This window comes from Lepisosteus oculatus, unplaced genomic scaffold (assembly GCF_040954835.1).
Source record: "Lepisosteus oculatus isolate fLepOcu1 unplaced genomic scaffold, fLepOcu1.hap2 HAP2_SCAFFOLD_40, whole genome shotgun sequence".
NCBI classification, from domain to species: domain Eukaryota; kingdom Metazoa; phylum Chordata; class Actinopteri; order Semionotiformes; family Lepisosteidae; genus Lepisosteus; species Lepisosteus oculatus.
Window position 1 is genome coordinate 143,500 of NW_027167934.1, and position 17,079 is coordinate 160,578.

The 17,079-nt window shown below is 42.1% G+C and overlaps 6 non-coding genes across 6 annotated transcripts; 5 read left to right on the plus strand and 1 right to left on the minus strand.

Moving 5' to 3' along the window:
* Positions 1-333: 333 nt before the first annotated feature.
* On the minus strand, positions 334-407 carry trnan-guu (transfer RNA asparagine (anticodon GUU)). Its single transcript has one exon. It is a non-coding gene; the product is annotated as a tRNA-Asn (tRNA).
* A 5,807-nt stretch (positions 408-6,214) lies between these two features.
* On the plus strand, positions 6,215-6,296 carry trnas-gcu (transfer RNA serine (anticodon GCU)). Its single transcript has one exon. It is a non-coding gene; the product is annotated as a tRNA-Ser (tRNA).
* Positions 6,297-7,656: 1,360 nt separating this feature from the next.
* Positions 7,657-7,738, plus strand: trnas-cga (transfer RNA serine (anticodon CGA)). The gene has a single exon. It is a non-coding gene; the product is annotated as a tRNA-Ser (tRNA).
* A 2,609-nt stretch (positions 7,739-10,347) lies between these two features.
* trnas-gcu (transfer RNA serine (anticodon GCU)) lies at positions 10,348-10,429 on the plus strand. Its single transcript has one exon. It is a non-coding gene; the product is annotated as a tRNA-Ser (tRNA).
* A 3,354-nt stretch (positions 10,430-13,783) lies between these two features.
* On the plus strand, positions 13,784-13,855 carry trnag-ucc (transfer RNA glycine (anticodon UCC)). Its single transcript has one exon. It is a non-coding gene; the product is annotated as a tRNA-Gly (tRNA).
* Positions 13,856-14,672: 817 nt separating this feature from the next.
* trnai-aau (transfer RNA isoleucine (anticodon AAU)) lies at positions 14,673-14,746 on the plus strand. The gene has a single exon. It is a non-coding gene; the product is annotated as a tRNA-Ile (tRNA).
* The last annotated feature ends 2,333 nt before the right edge of the window (positions 14,747-17,079 follow it).

Consider the following 17,079-nt stretch of genomic DNA (forward strand, 5'->3'; position numbering starts at 1 on the left):
TAGGGATGGAAAGTATGAGGGAAATGATGGAGCAATCAATAACCGCTCCGGAAAAATGGCAGAAAGAAATGGTCCGTCACTAAGGACATTTGTGAAGCAGAGGAGTGACATCACCACAAAGGCGACACATTCTGCTGATGGTTTTGGTGAATAATGATTGAGGCGCGTTAAGAGAAAGGTAGCTGTGTCAGCATGCGTAGGCTGCAAAGGATCAAGCAAAGGTTTACTCCATGCTGAAAAGAGAAGAAAAGAAGCACAACGTTTCGACTGTGGAGCCTTCTGCGCCATCTTCTTTAGCGGTGATGATGTTTACATTGGAAAAACGGAGACATACGTCCCTGGGTGGGCTTGAACCACCAACCTTTCAGTTAACAGCCGAACACGCTAACCGATTGCGCCACAGAGACTGACGGCCGCTGGTGCTCCCTACATTTGCAGGTTTATGGTCAAAGAAAACAATCACTTGCGCTTCTTGCAGCCGGCAATCTTTTTCCACTGACAACCAAGAAATGGATTTCATCTTTCAAAAGCTGTATGGATTTCTTCAAAAACAAGTTATTCCAGAAAGGAAATGAATTCTTGCATTAAACTGAACCAAGCTGTACATGTTTGTCTGAAATGAGACATTCGGCACAACAAGACACGGAGAGAGGCACCGCTGGTATTCAGACCCAGGATCGCCTGCTTACTAGGCGGGCACTTTAAGCCACTAGGGAACAGCACCAGCGGAGCACGGCGCTTTTACAGACACTTAGACACATCTGCATTCGGTGTGCACTTAACCTGCTCTCTGAGCCCGTTGCCTCCGTCCCATTTAATAGCAGAACTGACGCCAAGAGAAATGATGAGAAATGGCATTTATCGGGCACTTTTCATGTCCAAGGAGCTCAATGCCCTTGACACCTCCCCAAGGCGACAGAGCTGTGCATTCTTTGGCGACACCATTTTTTCTTTTGTTTAATTTCTATACTTATTGATAGAAAAAAACGATATGTCATGTACTGTAAGGGAAATGTCTCTTTTCATGGGGAAAGCTAGCACCAGCAAATGTTGTGTTTAGAAGAAGTGATTTAACATGACACGTGACCTAATTTACCGGAGCAAAAGCTCACCCAGCAAGCCCTGCTTTACTTCTACAGGAGAGAAGTACTGTAGAGTCTGCTAGATGTTCAGCTGGGTAGCTACGTCAGCATGCCTCGGCTACAAAGGATCAAGTAATAGGTTTATTGCATGCTGAAAAGAGAAGAACGGAAACACAGCATTTCGACTGTGAGGTCTTCTCACACCTGAAGAAGCCTCACACCTGTAAAAGGCTCCATGGTTTTCTTTCTTCTCTTTTCAACATGGAATACACCTATTGTCTGCAAGATGTGACAATTTCATGGTGTTTTGGAAGAAAACCTTTTTTCTTTTAATTCAAAATCAATCGGAATTTCAGCACGACACATCAACACTTTTTCTGTTCTCTGTGGTAGAGTGCAAGCGCATGTTCCATGGGCCAGTGTCGTAATGGATAACGCGTTTGACTTCGAATCAGAAGATTGTAGGTTGGAGTCCTGCCTGGCTCGTGAGGCTTGTAAACCTCTCAGGTTCCTCGGTAACAGGTTGCCGTCATGTATATGAACTATAAAAAAGCATTTGCCACAACCCGTAAATTAGCACGCAAGTGCGGGCTAGTTAACACAGAACTGTATGGAGATCATCTCCAGCTCCGAGCTCAATTGCAATGAAAAAACATGCAGAACAGAACTGGAGAGCAGCTGAATTTGTGCTCAGTAGGGTGGGGAGGACTCAGCATTGCTATTGTTCTAATTATTATGAACTGCAGGGGATCTGAATCAGAACATGTCAGTTAGTTTGATCATTGCGTCAATATGTAGGCCACGTTAATATAGAATTATTACTTTGTCTGTCTCTTCTTTGTATATAGCTGAATGTCCCTGACAATTTCATGTTGCCTGCGATGTGTCCCCTCTCCCCACAGCAGTGGCAGATGACCAGCCGTCATCGCTCCCCCAGCATCGTCGCGCTGGGCGTCTCCTCCTCCCCATCTGATTCCCCGTGCGCCCCTCCGTTGGCGCCCACCGGTCTCCTCGAATACGGCATCAGTCTGCTCAGCCAGAGCCAGGGCCTGCTCCAAGGGGACCAGTGCGGCCAGCATCACGTGGCACTGCACCTCAGTCGGCGCCGGGGCCAGGAACGCCTGGAGCGCTATTTCCCGGTGGGCCTCCTCCGGGAGAGTAGGGTAACCCTGGCGGGCTAAGTAGGCCACGTCTGCGGCTGTTACCTTCACTGTTACCTGGATACCTCTTTATCTAGAACTCACTCTTCCCCCTGCCTGTCTGGCTTCTTTTAATCCTTCTGTGCCCGGATTGCAGCGGGTAAGATATTTTTCCAAGAAAAAAAGAGAAATTAAAAAAAGAGAAATTTCACCAGAGCCCCTGCTCATGTCTAATTTTTAGTTTAGAAGGATTCAAGCAGGATTTTGGATGAAAGGCAGCGACCTTAATCAAGCCCAAATCATAATTGAACCCATTCAGAGCCTACATTACATTTTAGTGTTTCATTCTGAGCAGAATGCCCTCACACCTGAAGAAGGCTTGTGTTTTCTTCTCTTTTAAGCATGTGTACAATGCTGTAATACAATTTAAAATAATTAAAAGTTTAAAAAGTATCAACTAAACTCCATTAATATCGAGTGTCTTTTATACAGCTTTTATACAGCTTTTAAGTATAGATTACACTTTTCTAAAATGTATTTAAAAAATAAAAACGATTACTAATCTAATCTTTCCACGTTTGATCCCAAAATCCCAAGAAAAATTAATCTAAACTAGGAGAAAGCTATGCTGAAAGTTTATTAATATACTTGGAAGACAAAGATAACAATTTATGTTGCATTTGTCTGATTGTGAATCAAAAAATACATTTAATTAACTGCTCTCAGTGACAGCTGACAATCCTCCATACACTCAAGTGAAAAATTAGTAATGCCAATGTAAACGTCGTATTTACAATTTGTTGATAATAGAAATGTTAAGTTCTCTAAAGCTTTTTGAGGCAGCAAAAGATTTGAACACCCTATATCGTAATGAGCTGCTGAGCTGAGAATGGGTTATGTTCCTGCTGTCAGAGGGGGTGGAAAGTGCCCGCGGTTATTTAATTAGTATTACAATTCACACTGATTCCCTTGCAAAGGTATGGACATAAGAATATTCGTGCGTGGTCAAAAAATGGCATTAAGCACTTAAAATTAATATGGTTAATAAGAGTAAACTGGAACATGCTGTAACAAGATCGGCTAAACTGGGATCTATCGCTTACGCCTGAAATTGGAGCTGCTGTCGCAGTGAATAGCGACTAATAAGTCTGTCTTTCTGTGGGGGGAAGGGAATCTGATCTGATCTGCAAACCTCCAACAGAGCTGTTCAACTGGTTTTTGTCGGGCACATCAAGTGTCAGGTGTAAGCGATAAATATATTTAGCTGAAAAGCTGTACAACGCAAGACATTTCAGTACTCTAGGTTTCGTGAAAAAGCACATTGTGCTGCTGTAATACAGTTTAAATAATTAAAAGTCTAAACAGTATCAGCTTATGTATGGGTTGTAATTTAAAAAAAGTCAAAAACCGCACTCAAAATGCAATTTAGCGCTTTCTGGCAAGAGGAGACACCCAAATTAATAATGTAACATGCTATTGTCTGTGCATGGATATAGTTTTAATGCTATTTCCTTAGACACGTGATTCCATGTTTTATTTTGAATCCCCGGCGGAACCGGGCATCCATAAGAATCAAGTACTGTAACAGGTTTATTCTATGCTGAAAAAAAAGAAGAAAGAAAACACATTCCATAAGAATCAGCGCCTTTATATAGCGCCTTTAAAGGTGGCTTCTCAAAACGCTTTACAGGATAAAAACAACAATAACAACAACAACAACAACAATATTGTGTTTCATTGCACTTTGACAGATTGTCTTTAAATCAACTGTTGATTTAAAGTTTGACAGTAAATGTTTATATTGTAACGCATACAGCCTCCATTTCTTATTAAAAATGTAGCCTAAGAGGGGGGGTCTGCTCTCACAATCCTCCATATACTCAAGCGAAAAATTAATAATGCCAATGTAAACATCGTATTTACAATTTGTTGATAATAAAAATGTTAAGTTTTTTAAAGCTTTGTGATAGTTTACCCAGTTTACCCATTGTTATTAAAAATGACTTGGATTCGAACATGTTGTGATATTTAGAAATATAAAAGTCAATTAATTGTCAATTTCCATATTTATGTCTTTATTTAGCGGTTTCATTAGTGACAAAGGCTAAACTTTCTTGGAAAAATGTCTTTGCTGTCTTGCTGATACGTTAAGCTTTCTAAACTCAGCCACAAAGTCATGTGACTGATTTTTCGCCCTGTTTCGTTGGTTAAACGCAATGATCACAAGCACCACCATGGTAACTGGGACATGTAGTTTTTAATTCAGATTGAATTATAACTGTACGTACTGTAGCGGCGAGGCTTATTAATAAGACAGAATTAAGTGTTGCTGTGCTTTCCCAAATGAGGCCCCATCTCCCTCTTCATCTCTGTGGTGCAGTCACAGAGAAGCTATTCATGCAGACTGATTTAAAGATGTTTTCTTTTGATAAGGTACAGCTCCCAAATGGGGATGCACTTAGCTAAGCCTGGCTATCATGATCAATGGTCATCCATTGGCGCCTAAAGGTCTGCAAGATTCCAAGAGAGAGCCTCATCCAAGTGGTCTACAACCCCAAGGTCAGCATCACCAGAGCACCGTCGCAAGCTGAACAGCAAAGCCTGGCATAGAGCCAGAGAGCGCGGATTAGACAGCTACAAGCCTGCAACTGCTTCTTTGTGCCCGCAGGAGATCTGAATCCCCAGAGATTGGATGAGTATTCAACTTCACTGCATGACAGCTCGAGAATTCAATTGTTATCCCAACCAGTTGATATCAATTTAATTCCTAAGAGTTATGTACTTGTTTTGAGTATCTAGTGTAGAAGTTATAACCAAGTTCATTTACGAAACGGTCTAAATGAATGATATACTGAACGTATGTCCTCTTGATATATGTAACTCTTTGTAACTGACTGAATATATACCTTTTGTATTCTGATAACCCTCTCGATAAGATCTGTTAGGTTTACATGCATATTCTATGTATTAATAAATGTATCATCATGTATTAGTACCTGTGTGTGTGCGTTGTTTGAGTTATATCGCAAGGTTGGATTCTAAAGCCATTAAAAGAATCATTTTGTGATTTACTGCTACAATGAATAATTGTCCCAGTAAATCCCAAATCCTACAGAACTAGTGCCTTCAGAGAGCACACTACAGATGTTACCTATTTATCGTTGAACAGGATGTATGTGATGTGGCGACTAAGTTCAATTTTGTATCCTCTTTAAAAGATTAAGGATTGGGGTGAGTGTGATTTACCACCCTTTCAGCTAAGAACCCGACGTGCAGACCGTTTAAGCTGCATAGACTCGGTCGTTTCACTCTTCTCCATTAGCAGGGTTAAGGTTAAAGAAAAAAACATTGCTGACTTCTTTTTTTTTTTGCCAGCCGCGAGCGCTGATTAGCAAGGTTTGTATTTCATGTTTTGCAAGTTGCATCCATTTTAAGAAAAACAAGTCGTTCAAGACAGGAAATGAATGCTTGCATTTAATTAAGTCTAGCCGTAGGCGGTTGTCCATAATGACCAGTTCTGTTCGAGAAGACAGAACAAAAAAGGCACCGCTGGGATTCAGAGCCAGGGTCTCCTGTTTACTAGGCAGGCGCTTTAAGCAACTAAGCCACGGCGCCCCGGGAGTGCTGTCCTTTTGCAGCCACTTGGACACACCACTCAGACACATCTGCATTCGGTGTGTGCTCCGCCTGCTCGCTGAGCAAGTTGCCACCTTTACATACAATAGCAACATCAACACCAAGAGAAAGGGTGACAAATGGCTTTTATCTGGAACTTTTCATGTCCAAGGAGCTCAATGTGCTTTCTGTGTACAACAGGGCCACTGATCTCCACACTGGCCATTGAACCACAGCAGTGGCTTGCTGGCTTGACATCTCCCAAGGAAAATGTTGAAATCGCATGTGGAACAGGAAAATGACCCTCGAGTACGAGGGAAAAAAAAGAAAAGATCATCTGGAGCGCGCCAACCCATGTCCGGACAGCCCACTTTTGTCGATGAGGTGGCCGAGTGGTTAAGGCGATGGACTGCTAATCCATTGTGCTCTGCACGCATGGGTTCAAATCCCATTCTCGTCGCTCTCCATGTCTGACACGTGTGCCCATTTGGCATTGGCCATCCTGTCGTTTGCTCTAGGTTCTAGAGCTGTACATTTTCTAGCGGTGGCTGAACATGGTATAGTAGGCTAACGTCGGTATCGAGCAGTAACAGTAATGGTATTTACGTGCCGCTTCTGCCAAGCGGCTCTGGGTTGAGACCGCGTTTTCACTGACTTGCAACGCAAACGGAGAATGCGATTTTTGATAGTCTCTCGAGAGACTGCGCTAGGTGTTTAGGGATAGACTTTGTCAGTTCCCCCTGGGATGGTGGCCTCTCAAATAGTTTGTGATTCCTCTAGAAGTTTATACAGTAGAAGCCTGCTTCGTGGCTTAAATCCAAGCTAAGGAAACGAGTTAGAGGTCTGATGCAGAACTGCGAATTCAATGAAGGGGAACACTACAGTACATTGCACTGTATGTGTGAGGAAAGCTGCCCCCATCAGTCCCTTGTCGACCGAACAGAGGACTGTAAGGGATACCGCCAAGAAACTTTAGGATGCTGGTTGGAATACAGCTCCAAAGAAGCCCCTTTAGGTGTTATGTCATCAAAAAGTAAGAACAGCGACTCTCCCTTTGATCAAATGCGCAACAGAGCTGTTTTCCGTGGAGCAGGTTTCAGACCCGTAGACCTGTTTTATTTGTAGGGCAGGGCACATTCCCAAATGCGAATCTCCTGTTTTAGAAATGCTTTGGGCGGCGTGAAGTGAAAATAAGAAATGGGCTCCAGATGCACATGGAAGCAATCAAGTGTTTCATCCGAGCTGTTTCAAAGACTGCTCAAGAGCTTTCCTTTCACAGAGGCGCAACGATTAATGATGGGGGTGCACCCTTCAATGCGCCTTACGACTCTAGGGAGTGATTGAGACGATTCGTAGCGTGTGCTCATTTCCCTCTATTCCTCGTGTTGCAGTGGTAGGGTGACGTAAATTCCTGCTTCGACACGTAACGGCATTATAATCAAGTGCAGGAGCTGAGGGCTTTTGTTTTGTTTCGTTTTCCATGGCGTTTGTAAGCACGCAAATCAAAGGCAATTCCTGCGTCTAACAGGAATGTAAATTCTTTTGAAAGTGCAGTGTGGTGCAGCTTGTAAAATCCTTATCCACATTTATGGTTTGTTGCTGTTTTTTCTGTCTGCCAAAGCTGCATTTTGACATCCGGACGGGGAGACTTTATCATTTGAACGTGAAGCCAGCCTTAAACCCTCTGAGGCGTGTCTGTCTGCCGGCACGTATTTTGTCAAAGGTATTTTTTTTTTTAACGGAGAGCAACTTTGAAAAGGTTTCCGCAGCCACGTCGCACTCCGTGTTACATTAAAGGAGGAATCCGGCGATGGCGAACTCTTGTCGTGGTCGAGTGGTTAAGGCGATGGACTCGAAATCCGTTGGGGACTCCCCGCGCAGGTTCGAATTCTGCCGACTACGGCGTCTGCCGCACGTCTCCTTGTGCCTGCGCGGTAAAGGCGAAGTGCCGCTTCTCCTTTCCTGGTACTATAAAAACGCTAAATCGCTTGGCCCCGCTGCCATGGACATCAATTCTTCAGATAACCACACATCTTGCGTTCGCACCTCTGGTGTTCTACTTATGCCTTTGAAAACCTAATGAATAAAACTGAAAGAACCGACACGATATGTAGGTGCTCGTAAAGCACGCATTAAAGGACTGTTAACAGCAAGGGTTTCAGTGGGTTAACTGAGGAGAAGGCGTGATCGCTAATTGTTGACTTTGTATTTGGTGTTAGAAACACTCTTACTGTGCATGACGTGCAACAAATTTAGCCACAGAAATTGCATCACGCTTTCATGTATGGTATTGCAGACACCAACGTTGCCTAGATAGAAAACCGAAATAGCCGTGGGTTTGCTTGCTGGTCTGAAGGATCTCTCTTCGAATCTCTATCATTTGTCAATGGAAGTAAAAAGCGCTGCAATCTCATACGTTCAGAATCAAACCCGCAGCTGTTGTTCGACTTTATTTCTTGACTAATTACAACTGAGTGTCGCATGAGCAGTTACGTAAACTTGTCTGATATATTTGAACACAAATGCCGTTCTTCAATTAAAACTAACAGTACATTGTCAGGGACATTCAGTTCTATACAAACAAGAGACAGACAAGAGAATATTTCTACCTTTCATGTGGACTATGTGTTGACTTATTGATTGGAATAATTGAAAAGTTCAGGATCATAGCCGATGCAGTGCGTGCTAATTAGAACAACAGCAACGCTGAGCTCTCAGCACCGTACTGAGCCCAGGTGATTTTCTAAAGCTGTCAGGTGCAGTTCATTTACATGAAGGAAATCTCTTACTGAGTACGATTACAATGCAGTAAGTAGCACAGACTACTTAGGGGAGTAGCCCGATGCGTTTAAAAACGACCCGAGCCAGGCAGGAGTCGAACTTACAATCTCCTGATCCGTAGTCAAACGCGTTATCCATTGCGCCACTGGCCGTCGTGTTACACTGCAGGACTGCAACCTGGTGAGCTCAGCACTGCAACTAGTAAACTATTACCCCCGGTCCATTCTTTTCCAAAAGTGAGAAACACCTGTTTTCTACATTTTGTCTGTTTTAAAACCATATCTCTTTAAACTAAACCAAGAGTTTGTCTTTTGCACTGATATTCTGATTCATTTCGATTTCAAAGAAAAAAAACCTACCTTCCAAAGCATCATAAAATTGTCCCTTCTTCCAGACTTTACTTCTCTCTTGTAGTAGTACAGCAGACCTTTCCAGGTGAGCAGATCACAGAGTCCGAAATGAGCTTCCTCCATCAAGCAAAGTACCTGAACATGACTCTGTCTTCATAAAAGCGCCCCTGAAATAAAGAAATTAAATCCGAAATCAAGAGGGCAGTTGCCTACTGAAATACAAGAAGTCATCAATTTTAACCTAGCAACAAATTAAAGGCTGCATCTATACAAGTACGATTCTAGAAATGCTCACCAGATTACGTTTTAAGAAGGAACTGCGCCTCAGGTTCCGCCGAGATCTTAACTCGGATGGCAGGATTCAGAGTCCGGAGTGCGGACTGATGGCGCACGGAGAGTCCATATACTGTGGATCCCTCAGTGATCTTCCGCGTGTTCAAACAGCCAGCGTGTGACTCCCCTGTCCCCGTGACCTCATTGCTCTGCTCTCTCCTCTGTGCAGCCGAGCCCGATTCACGGTAAAGTGAAAAAAAATATGCCCTCAACGTGAGATTTACTCTGGAGCGAGGATAGATGTTACCTTTTTATCATTGAACAGGATGTATGTGATGTGGCGACTAGGTTCAATTTTGTATCCTCTTTAAAAGATTAAGGACTGGGGTGAGCGTGATTTACCACCCTTTCAGCTAAGAACCCGACGTGCGCACCGTTTAAGCTGCATAGACTCGGTCGTTTAACTCTTCTCCATTAGCAGGGTTAAGGTTAAAGAAAAAAAACATTGCTGACTTCTTTTTTTTTTGCCAGCTGCTAGCGCTGATTAGCAAGGTTTGTATTTCATGTTTTGCAAGTTGCATCCATTTTAAGAAAAACAAGTCGTGTTAAAGACAGGAAATGAATACTTGCATTTAATTAAGTCTAGCCGTAGGCGGTTATCCACTGGGATTCAGACCCAGGGCCTCCTGTTTACTAGACAGGCGCTTTAACCAACTAAGCCACAGCGCCCTGGGAGTGCTGTCCTTTTGCAGCCACTTGGACACACCACTCAGACACATCTGCATTCGGTGTGTGCTCCGCCTGCTCGCTGAGCAAGTTGCCACCTTTACATACAATAGCAACATCGACACCAAGAGAAAGGATGACAAATGGCTTTTATCTGGAACTTTTCATGTCCAAGGAGCTCAATGTGCTTTCTGTGTACAACAGGGCCACTGAACTCCACGCTGGCCACTGAACCACAGCAGTGGCTTGCTGGCTTGACATCTCCCAAGGAAAATGTTGAAATCGCATGTGGAACAGGAAAATGACCCTCGAGTACGAAGGAAAAAAAAGAAAAAGATCATCTGGAGCGCGCCAACCCAGTTGGGACAGGCTAGTTTTGTTAACGAGGTGGCCGAGTGGTTAAGGCGATGGATTGCTAATCCATTGTGCTTTGCACGCATGGGTTCAAATCCCATCCTCGTTGGTTTCCATGTCTGTTTTCATTCTGTTTTTGATCCCTATTGCTCAATGCACAGTGAAAGCATTGCATACATGTGTCTGACAATGAGAAATGGGCCCCTGAGACAGTCATTTGCCTGTTTCACAAATGATCGTATTTTACTAGAGATTCTGTTTGGGATTCAGATGTGCATTCGGACAGCAATCCCTTTCAAGAAATGATACGTTCTGGATGAGGTCAAAGGTGCATCATTTGGACACTTTGTGGGCTTGAAATACAAAGAAAATCATGTTCTATGGTACAAGATAAATACAAAACTTAAGCTTTTATTATAATTAGATTTGTTTATAAAGCATAAGCAATCATTTATTACATTAATATATGTGAAAATAACATTTTAGCATCATACGTTTAGTATATTTAGTCCCTAATGCTGAAAGAAATGATCATAGAACATGACTTCTAACCTTACCTGCGGTGTTTTTGATCCCTATTGCTCAATGCACAGTGAAAGCATTGCATACATGTGTCTGACAATGAGAAATGGGCCCCTGAGACAGTCATTTGCCTGTTTCACAAATGATCGTATTTTACTAGAGATTCTGTTTGGGATTCAGATGTGCATTCGGACAGCAATCCCTTTCAAGAAATGATACGTTCTGGATGAGGTCAAAGGTGCTGGAACACTGTATTTAGGATGTGTTTGCAGTTATTCTGTGTTTCTAGCTTCAACCCAGTGATATATATATATATGCTCACTGCTTTTTTGGTACATGCCCAGGGCAATAATCATTATGAGGATTTATTTCCATATGTGCTAGAGGTAGTGTTGTGAAATTCTTCAACACACTGGATCGCAGGTTTAAACCTGCACTCTTACTCCTTAAATACCAACAAATGCAGATATGTAGCAATCATATTGTAGCTGACACTCATTTGCCTGTTTCACAAATGATCATATTTTACTAGAGATTCTGTTTGGGATACGGATGTGCATTCTGACAACAATCTCTTTCAAAAAATGATTTTACCTTATCGCAGCTTTGCCCCTCTTGCCTCTTTGGAAAATATCTCCATCTTGTGGTCGTTGTTGGTAATGTCTAGACAATATCTCCATCTTGTGGTCGTTGTTGGTAATGTCTAGACAATATCTCCATCATGTGGTCGTTGTTGGTAATGTCTTCTTATGCCCTTTTTTTATTTCAATTCTTTATTAGTTGGTTCTAGAATCTCTACAATAGAGCTGAAAATATCAGTTTTGTAGCAGACAATATGACATTAGTTATAGTCCAATTAAGACTTTATTACCCTGTTTGTAACATAACAAATTAAAATTGATTAAAACTAAGTTTGGAACACCAGGGAACATAAAAAATGATTTTTAGGAAAACCATGAGGTTCTCTGTGTCCGATGCCTGCAAGGGGAGAAAGCTAGAATCCTTTGCTTTTTCAAAATTTGAAAATAAACATCATATAACAACAGCTTTCATTCCTAGGAGTGAAAAATAACCATTTTTGAAGACATATTAGTTTCTAAAACACTACAATAAAGTTAAAAACATCCGTTTTATATTACTTTTAGTATTTTTAGTGAAATTAGTCATTTATTGCACTATTTTTAATATAATCTCTAATTAAAAGTGAATAGAATTAAGTTTGGAGCAACAAGGAACACAAAAAAAAAAGATTTTAAGGAAAAAAATGATGTCTTCTGTGCCAGGTGCCTGCAAGGGGAGAAAGCTAGAATCCTACCCAGGCTCCTGGAGCTTTGTCCTGGCTAAAGGAGGGTGAATCCATCCCCTTCAAAGCTCCATGAAAAAATGATCATTTAAAATTTGAAAAAAAAAACATCATATAACAACAGTTTTCATTCATAGGAGTGAAAAACAACCATTTTTGAAGACATATTAGTTTCTAAAACACTACAATAAAGTTGAAAACATCCGTTTTATATTACATTAATTTTTGTGAAATTAGTCATTTATTGCACTATTTTTAATAAAATCTCTAATTAAAAGTGATTAAAATTAAGTTTGGAACAACAAGGAACACAAAAAAAAAAGATTTTAAGGAAAAAAATATTGTCTTCTGTGCCAGGTGCCTGCAAGGGGAGAAAGCTAGAATCCTACCCAGGCTCCTGGAGCTCTGTCCTAGCTAAAGGAGGGTGAATCCATCCCATTCAAAGCTCCATGAAAAAATGATATTTTTAAATTTGAAAAAAAAAACATTATAGAACAACATCTCTTGGTCCACAGAGTGCAAAAATCCAACTTTGAAGAAAATCCATTGACTGATCCCCGAATCCTGAAGTTTCTTCGCATGATATCGGGCTTGCAACCACTTTCTGGAAAATGATGAAAAATGCCAAAAATGAAAAAAAAGTTATCAATTCTAGAGCCTAAGAGGAAAATAAGACAAATGTATATCTCCAAATAATTTTATGTGCTTCAGAAGAGCCCAGGAAAGTTTTTTGCATACATGAAACCACGCCCGTTTGCACGTAAGCAGACATGGTTGCACACACGACTGCATGAAAGCACGCGTGCATGCAAAATCATCCTGTTAAGCATTTGAAAAGCCGCACCACGGCGCACTTGAAATAGCTCTTACATTAGTGGTCGACACAGGAATCGCCTTTTTATTTATGCTCTTACCAACGCGATGGAAAGCAAAACAAAGCAAAGCAGAGCAAAACAAAACGAACAAACGCAAAACCCTCACGTCCCGCACTTGCATATAACGCCGTTACGTGCCCAAGCGGTATTGTACGTCATCCTAGCACTGCACCCCGGGGCGTACGGTATATGGGAATGAGCACACGCCACGAATCGTCTGAAATCACTCCCTACAGCTGTAAGGCGCCTTGAAGCGTGCACCCCCAACATTCTTCTTTGCGCATCTGTGAAAGGTAAACTCTTGAGCAAACTCTGAACCAGCTCTAAGGAAACTAATCCGATTAGACGTTACTTTGACTCATCCTTTAACAGTTTTCAGTCTCTGTCTTTAAACACCTTGCTCAGTCACATTCAAGCCACAAGTACTCTTCTCGGATGTTGCACAAACAAATCCTAATGTCTTGAAAGCATTGCAGCATGTTTGTGTCCCACTTCCCGTGGCTGCAGGACGACTGACACGAACGGACAAACACAATCTGTGGCGTTTAGCGTGACATAGTCTTGCAGGCATCGTGCTGTCTTACTGCAATACTATACCACTTGAGGAAACAGTCCATCTGGCCATGAAACTCATTTGAACGTCTAGCTACAGCAACTAACAATAACATGATTTATTCAGTATGTGTGGAATCAGCACGTCCCGGAGACAGCTTCTGAAATCGTGAGCATTCTCTGGTGGTGTCCTGGACGGCTCCCCGGGCATGTGTTGGTGGTATAGTGGTGAGCATAGCTACCTTCCAAGCAGTTGACCCGGGTTCAATTCCCGGCCAACGCAGTGGCAAGTGTTTTCAAATGCTGTCACAAGCCTTGGATTGTGACTAGCAAAGCGAAGCCTTTTGAAAGAGCTAAAGCACTGCAAAACGGAATTGAAGGAGAATCTTACAGGGGATTCTGAGCGGTGTCTAAATAAATTCACAGCGTCCGCGGATGGCATTTTGCAGCTGGAAGTAGATGTCGACGCTTTTTGCACACAGCACCAAAAAAGCGTCTTTTTTGAAGGTACAGGCATTGAGCATTGGTGGTTCATTGTTAGAACTCTCGCCTGCCACGCAGGAGGCTTGGTTTCGATTCCTGGCCAATGCAGTGGCTTTTGCAGCGAACGGCTCCATCACTTGCATCCCAACTTTTGCAACTCGCAACTGAAAACCCACTGAAGCTAAGCAGGTGTGAGCCAGGTCAGTACCTGGATGAGGGTGAGCTACAGGGAAAAACAAAGCTTCCAGCTGGAAGTGGTGTTAATGGGGCCAGCGGGGAGGCGCTCACCCTGAGGTCTGTGCGGGTCCCAATCTCCCAATATAGTGACGGAGAAGCTGTGTTGTAAAAGGGCGCTGTCTTTTGGATGAGATGTAAAACCGAGGTCATAGTGCTCTGTGGTCATTAAAAATGACCACCAAAACCTTTGACAAAAGCTCTTGGTAATTGATGGTCTTCAATAATGTTTCTCCTTTAGGTACATTTAAAATCAGCTGAATAATGCTGTGAAACCATGAAACTGCATGAGAAAGCCCGTACACTGAATTACACGGCTTTCTATTCAAAGGAGGACAAAAGAAATTCGATTTTTTGCAGCACAGAGAGGGGCACTGTCACGAGGCCGGTTAGCTCAGTTAGTTAGAGCGTGGTGCTAATAACGCCAAGGTCGCGGGTTCGAGCCCCGTACGGGCCATGTCCTTTTCTCCTCTCTTACCAAAGCTGTTAGGTTCCTTTCCGTGGTGAGATGGGTTGTCCTGCAACGCTGCCACACAGTGCCGACAGACAAGAGTGTTGCGGGAGAAGAGAAAAGTGTTTGAAGATTTAAGAGTGTCTTAGGTGGAGCCAAAATCAAGTGTCACAAATGCAAGTGGGAAGATTTCCAATGTTTAATATGGTCAAAATAAGCGGAAGTTACCAGCTGGTCCGGCACAGTCTGCCATGCTTTTGTCATATACTGTAAAGTGGTGTCGAACTGGAGCCTCACCATTTGCATATGTGAGGCTCCAGTTATACATCAATTGTCACGTTAAATGACAAAAATGAAGAGAGGTAAAGCAGCTGGAGAGGTTTTCTTACAACTTTTGAGCTGACACAGTTTTGGAAAATGTTTCCTTCACGCTGCACTGTACAATATAGGCAGCCAAGAGTCTCCAAAACAAAACAGAATGGACAGATAGGAGAAAATTCCCACTCGTCCTGAAGTTCCCAAAATCCAGCACTGAGCGTAAACAAAGTGTCTAAGTAGCGTGGGAATGTTAAACCTAACCCTAGCTGGAGTTTGAGCAATCCAGCACTGAGAGTAAAAAGATGAGTCAAAGTAACGTCTAATCAGATTAGTTTCCTTAGAGCTGGTTCAGAGTTTGCTCAAGAGTTTACCTTTCACAGATGCGCAAAGAAGAATGTTGGGGGTGCACGCTTCAAGGCGCCTTACAGCTGTAGGGAGTGATTCGAGACGATTCGTGGCGTGTGCTCGTTCCCATATACCTTACGCCCCGGGGTGCAGTGCTAGGATGACGTACAATACCGCTTGGGCACGTAACGGCGTTATATGCAAGTGCGGGACGTGAGGGTTTTCGTTTGTTCGTTTTGTTTTGCTCTGCTTTGCTTTGTTTTGCTTTCCATCGCGTTGGTAAGAGCGTAAATAAAAAGGCGATTCCTGCGTCTACCACTAATGTAAGAGCTATTTCAAGTGCGGCGTGGTGCGGCTTTTCAAATGCTCAACAGGATGACTTCGCATGCACGTGTGCTTTCATGCAGTCGTGTGTGCAACCATGTCTGCTTATGTGCAAACGGGCGTGGTTTCATGTATGCAAAAAACTTTCCTGGGCTCTTCTGAAGCACATAAAATTATTTGGAGATATACATTTGTCTTGTTTTCCTCTTAGGCTCTAGAATTGATAACTTTTTTTTAGGATTCTAGCTTTCTCCCCTTGCAGGCATCGGGCACAGAGGACCTCATGGTTTTCCTAAAAATCTTTTTTTTTTGTGTTCCTTGTTGTTCCAAACTTAATTTTAATCACTTTTAATTAGATATTTTATTAAAAATAGTGCAAAAAATGACTAATTTCACTAAAAATAATGTAATATAAAACTGATGTTTTTAACTTTATTGTAGTGTTTTAGAAACTACTATGTCTTCAAAAATGGTTATTTTTCACTCCTAGGAATGAAAGCTGTTGTTATATGATGTTTATTTTCAAATTTTGAAAAAATCAAAGGATTCTAGCTTTCTCCCCTTGCAGGCATTGGACACAGAGAACCTCATGGTTTTCCTAAAAATCATTTGTTATGTTCCCTGGTGTTCCAAACTTAGTTTTAATCAATTTTAATTTGTTATTATGTTAAAAACAGGGTAATAAGTTTCTAATTGGACTATAAATTATGTCATATTGTCTGCTATAAAACTGATGTTTTCATCTCCATTGTATTGATTCTAGAATCAACTAATAGAGAATTAAAATAAAAAAGGGCATAAGAAGACATTACCAACAACGACCACAAGATGGAGATGTTGTCTAGACATTACCAACAACGACCACAAGATGGAGATATTGTCCAAAGAGGCAAGAAGGGCAAAGCCGCGATAAGGAGATTGCTGTCAGAATGCACATCCGGATCCCAAACAGAATCTCTAGTAAAATATGATCATTTGTGAAACAGGCAAATGAGTGTCTGCTACAATATGATTGCTACATATCTGCATTTGTTGGTTTTTAAGGAGTAAGAGTGCAGGCGGTTTAAACCTGCGATCCAGTGTGTTGAAGTATTTCACAACACTACCCCTAGCACATCAGGAAATAAATCCTCATAATGATTATTGCCCTGGGCATGTACCAAAAAATCAGTGAGCATATACATATATCGCTGTGTTGAAGCTAGAGACACAGAATAAGTGCAAACACATCCTAAATACAGTGTTCCTGCACCTTGACCTCATCCAGAATGTATCGTTTTTTGAAAGCGATTGCTGTCAGAATGCACAACTGAATCCCAAACAGAATCTCTAGTCAAATATGATCATTTGTG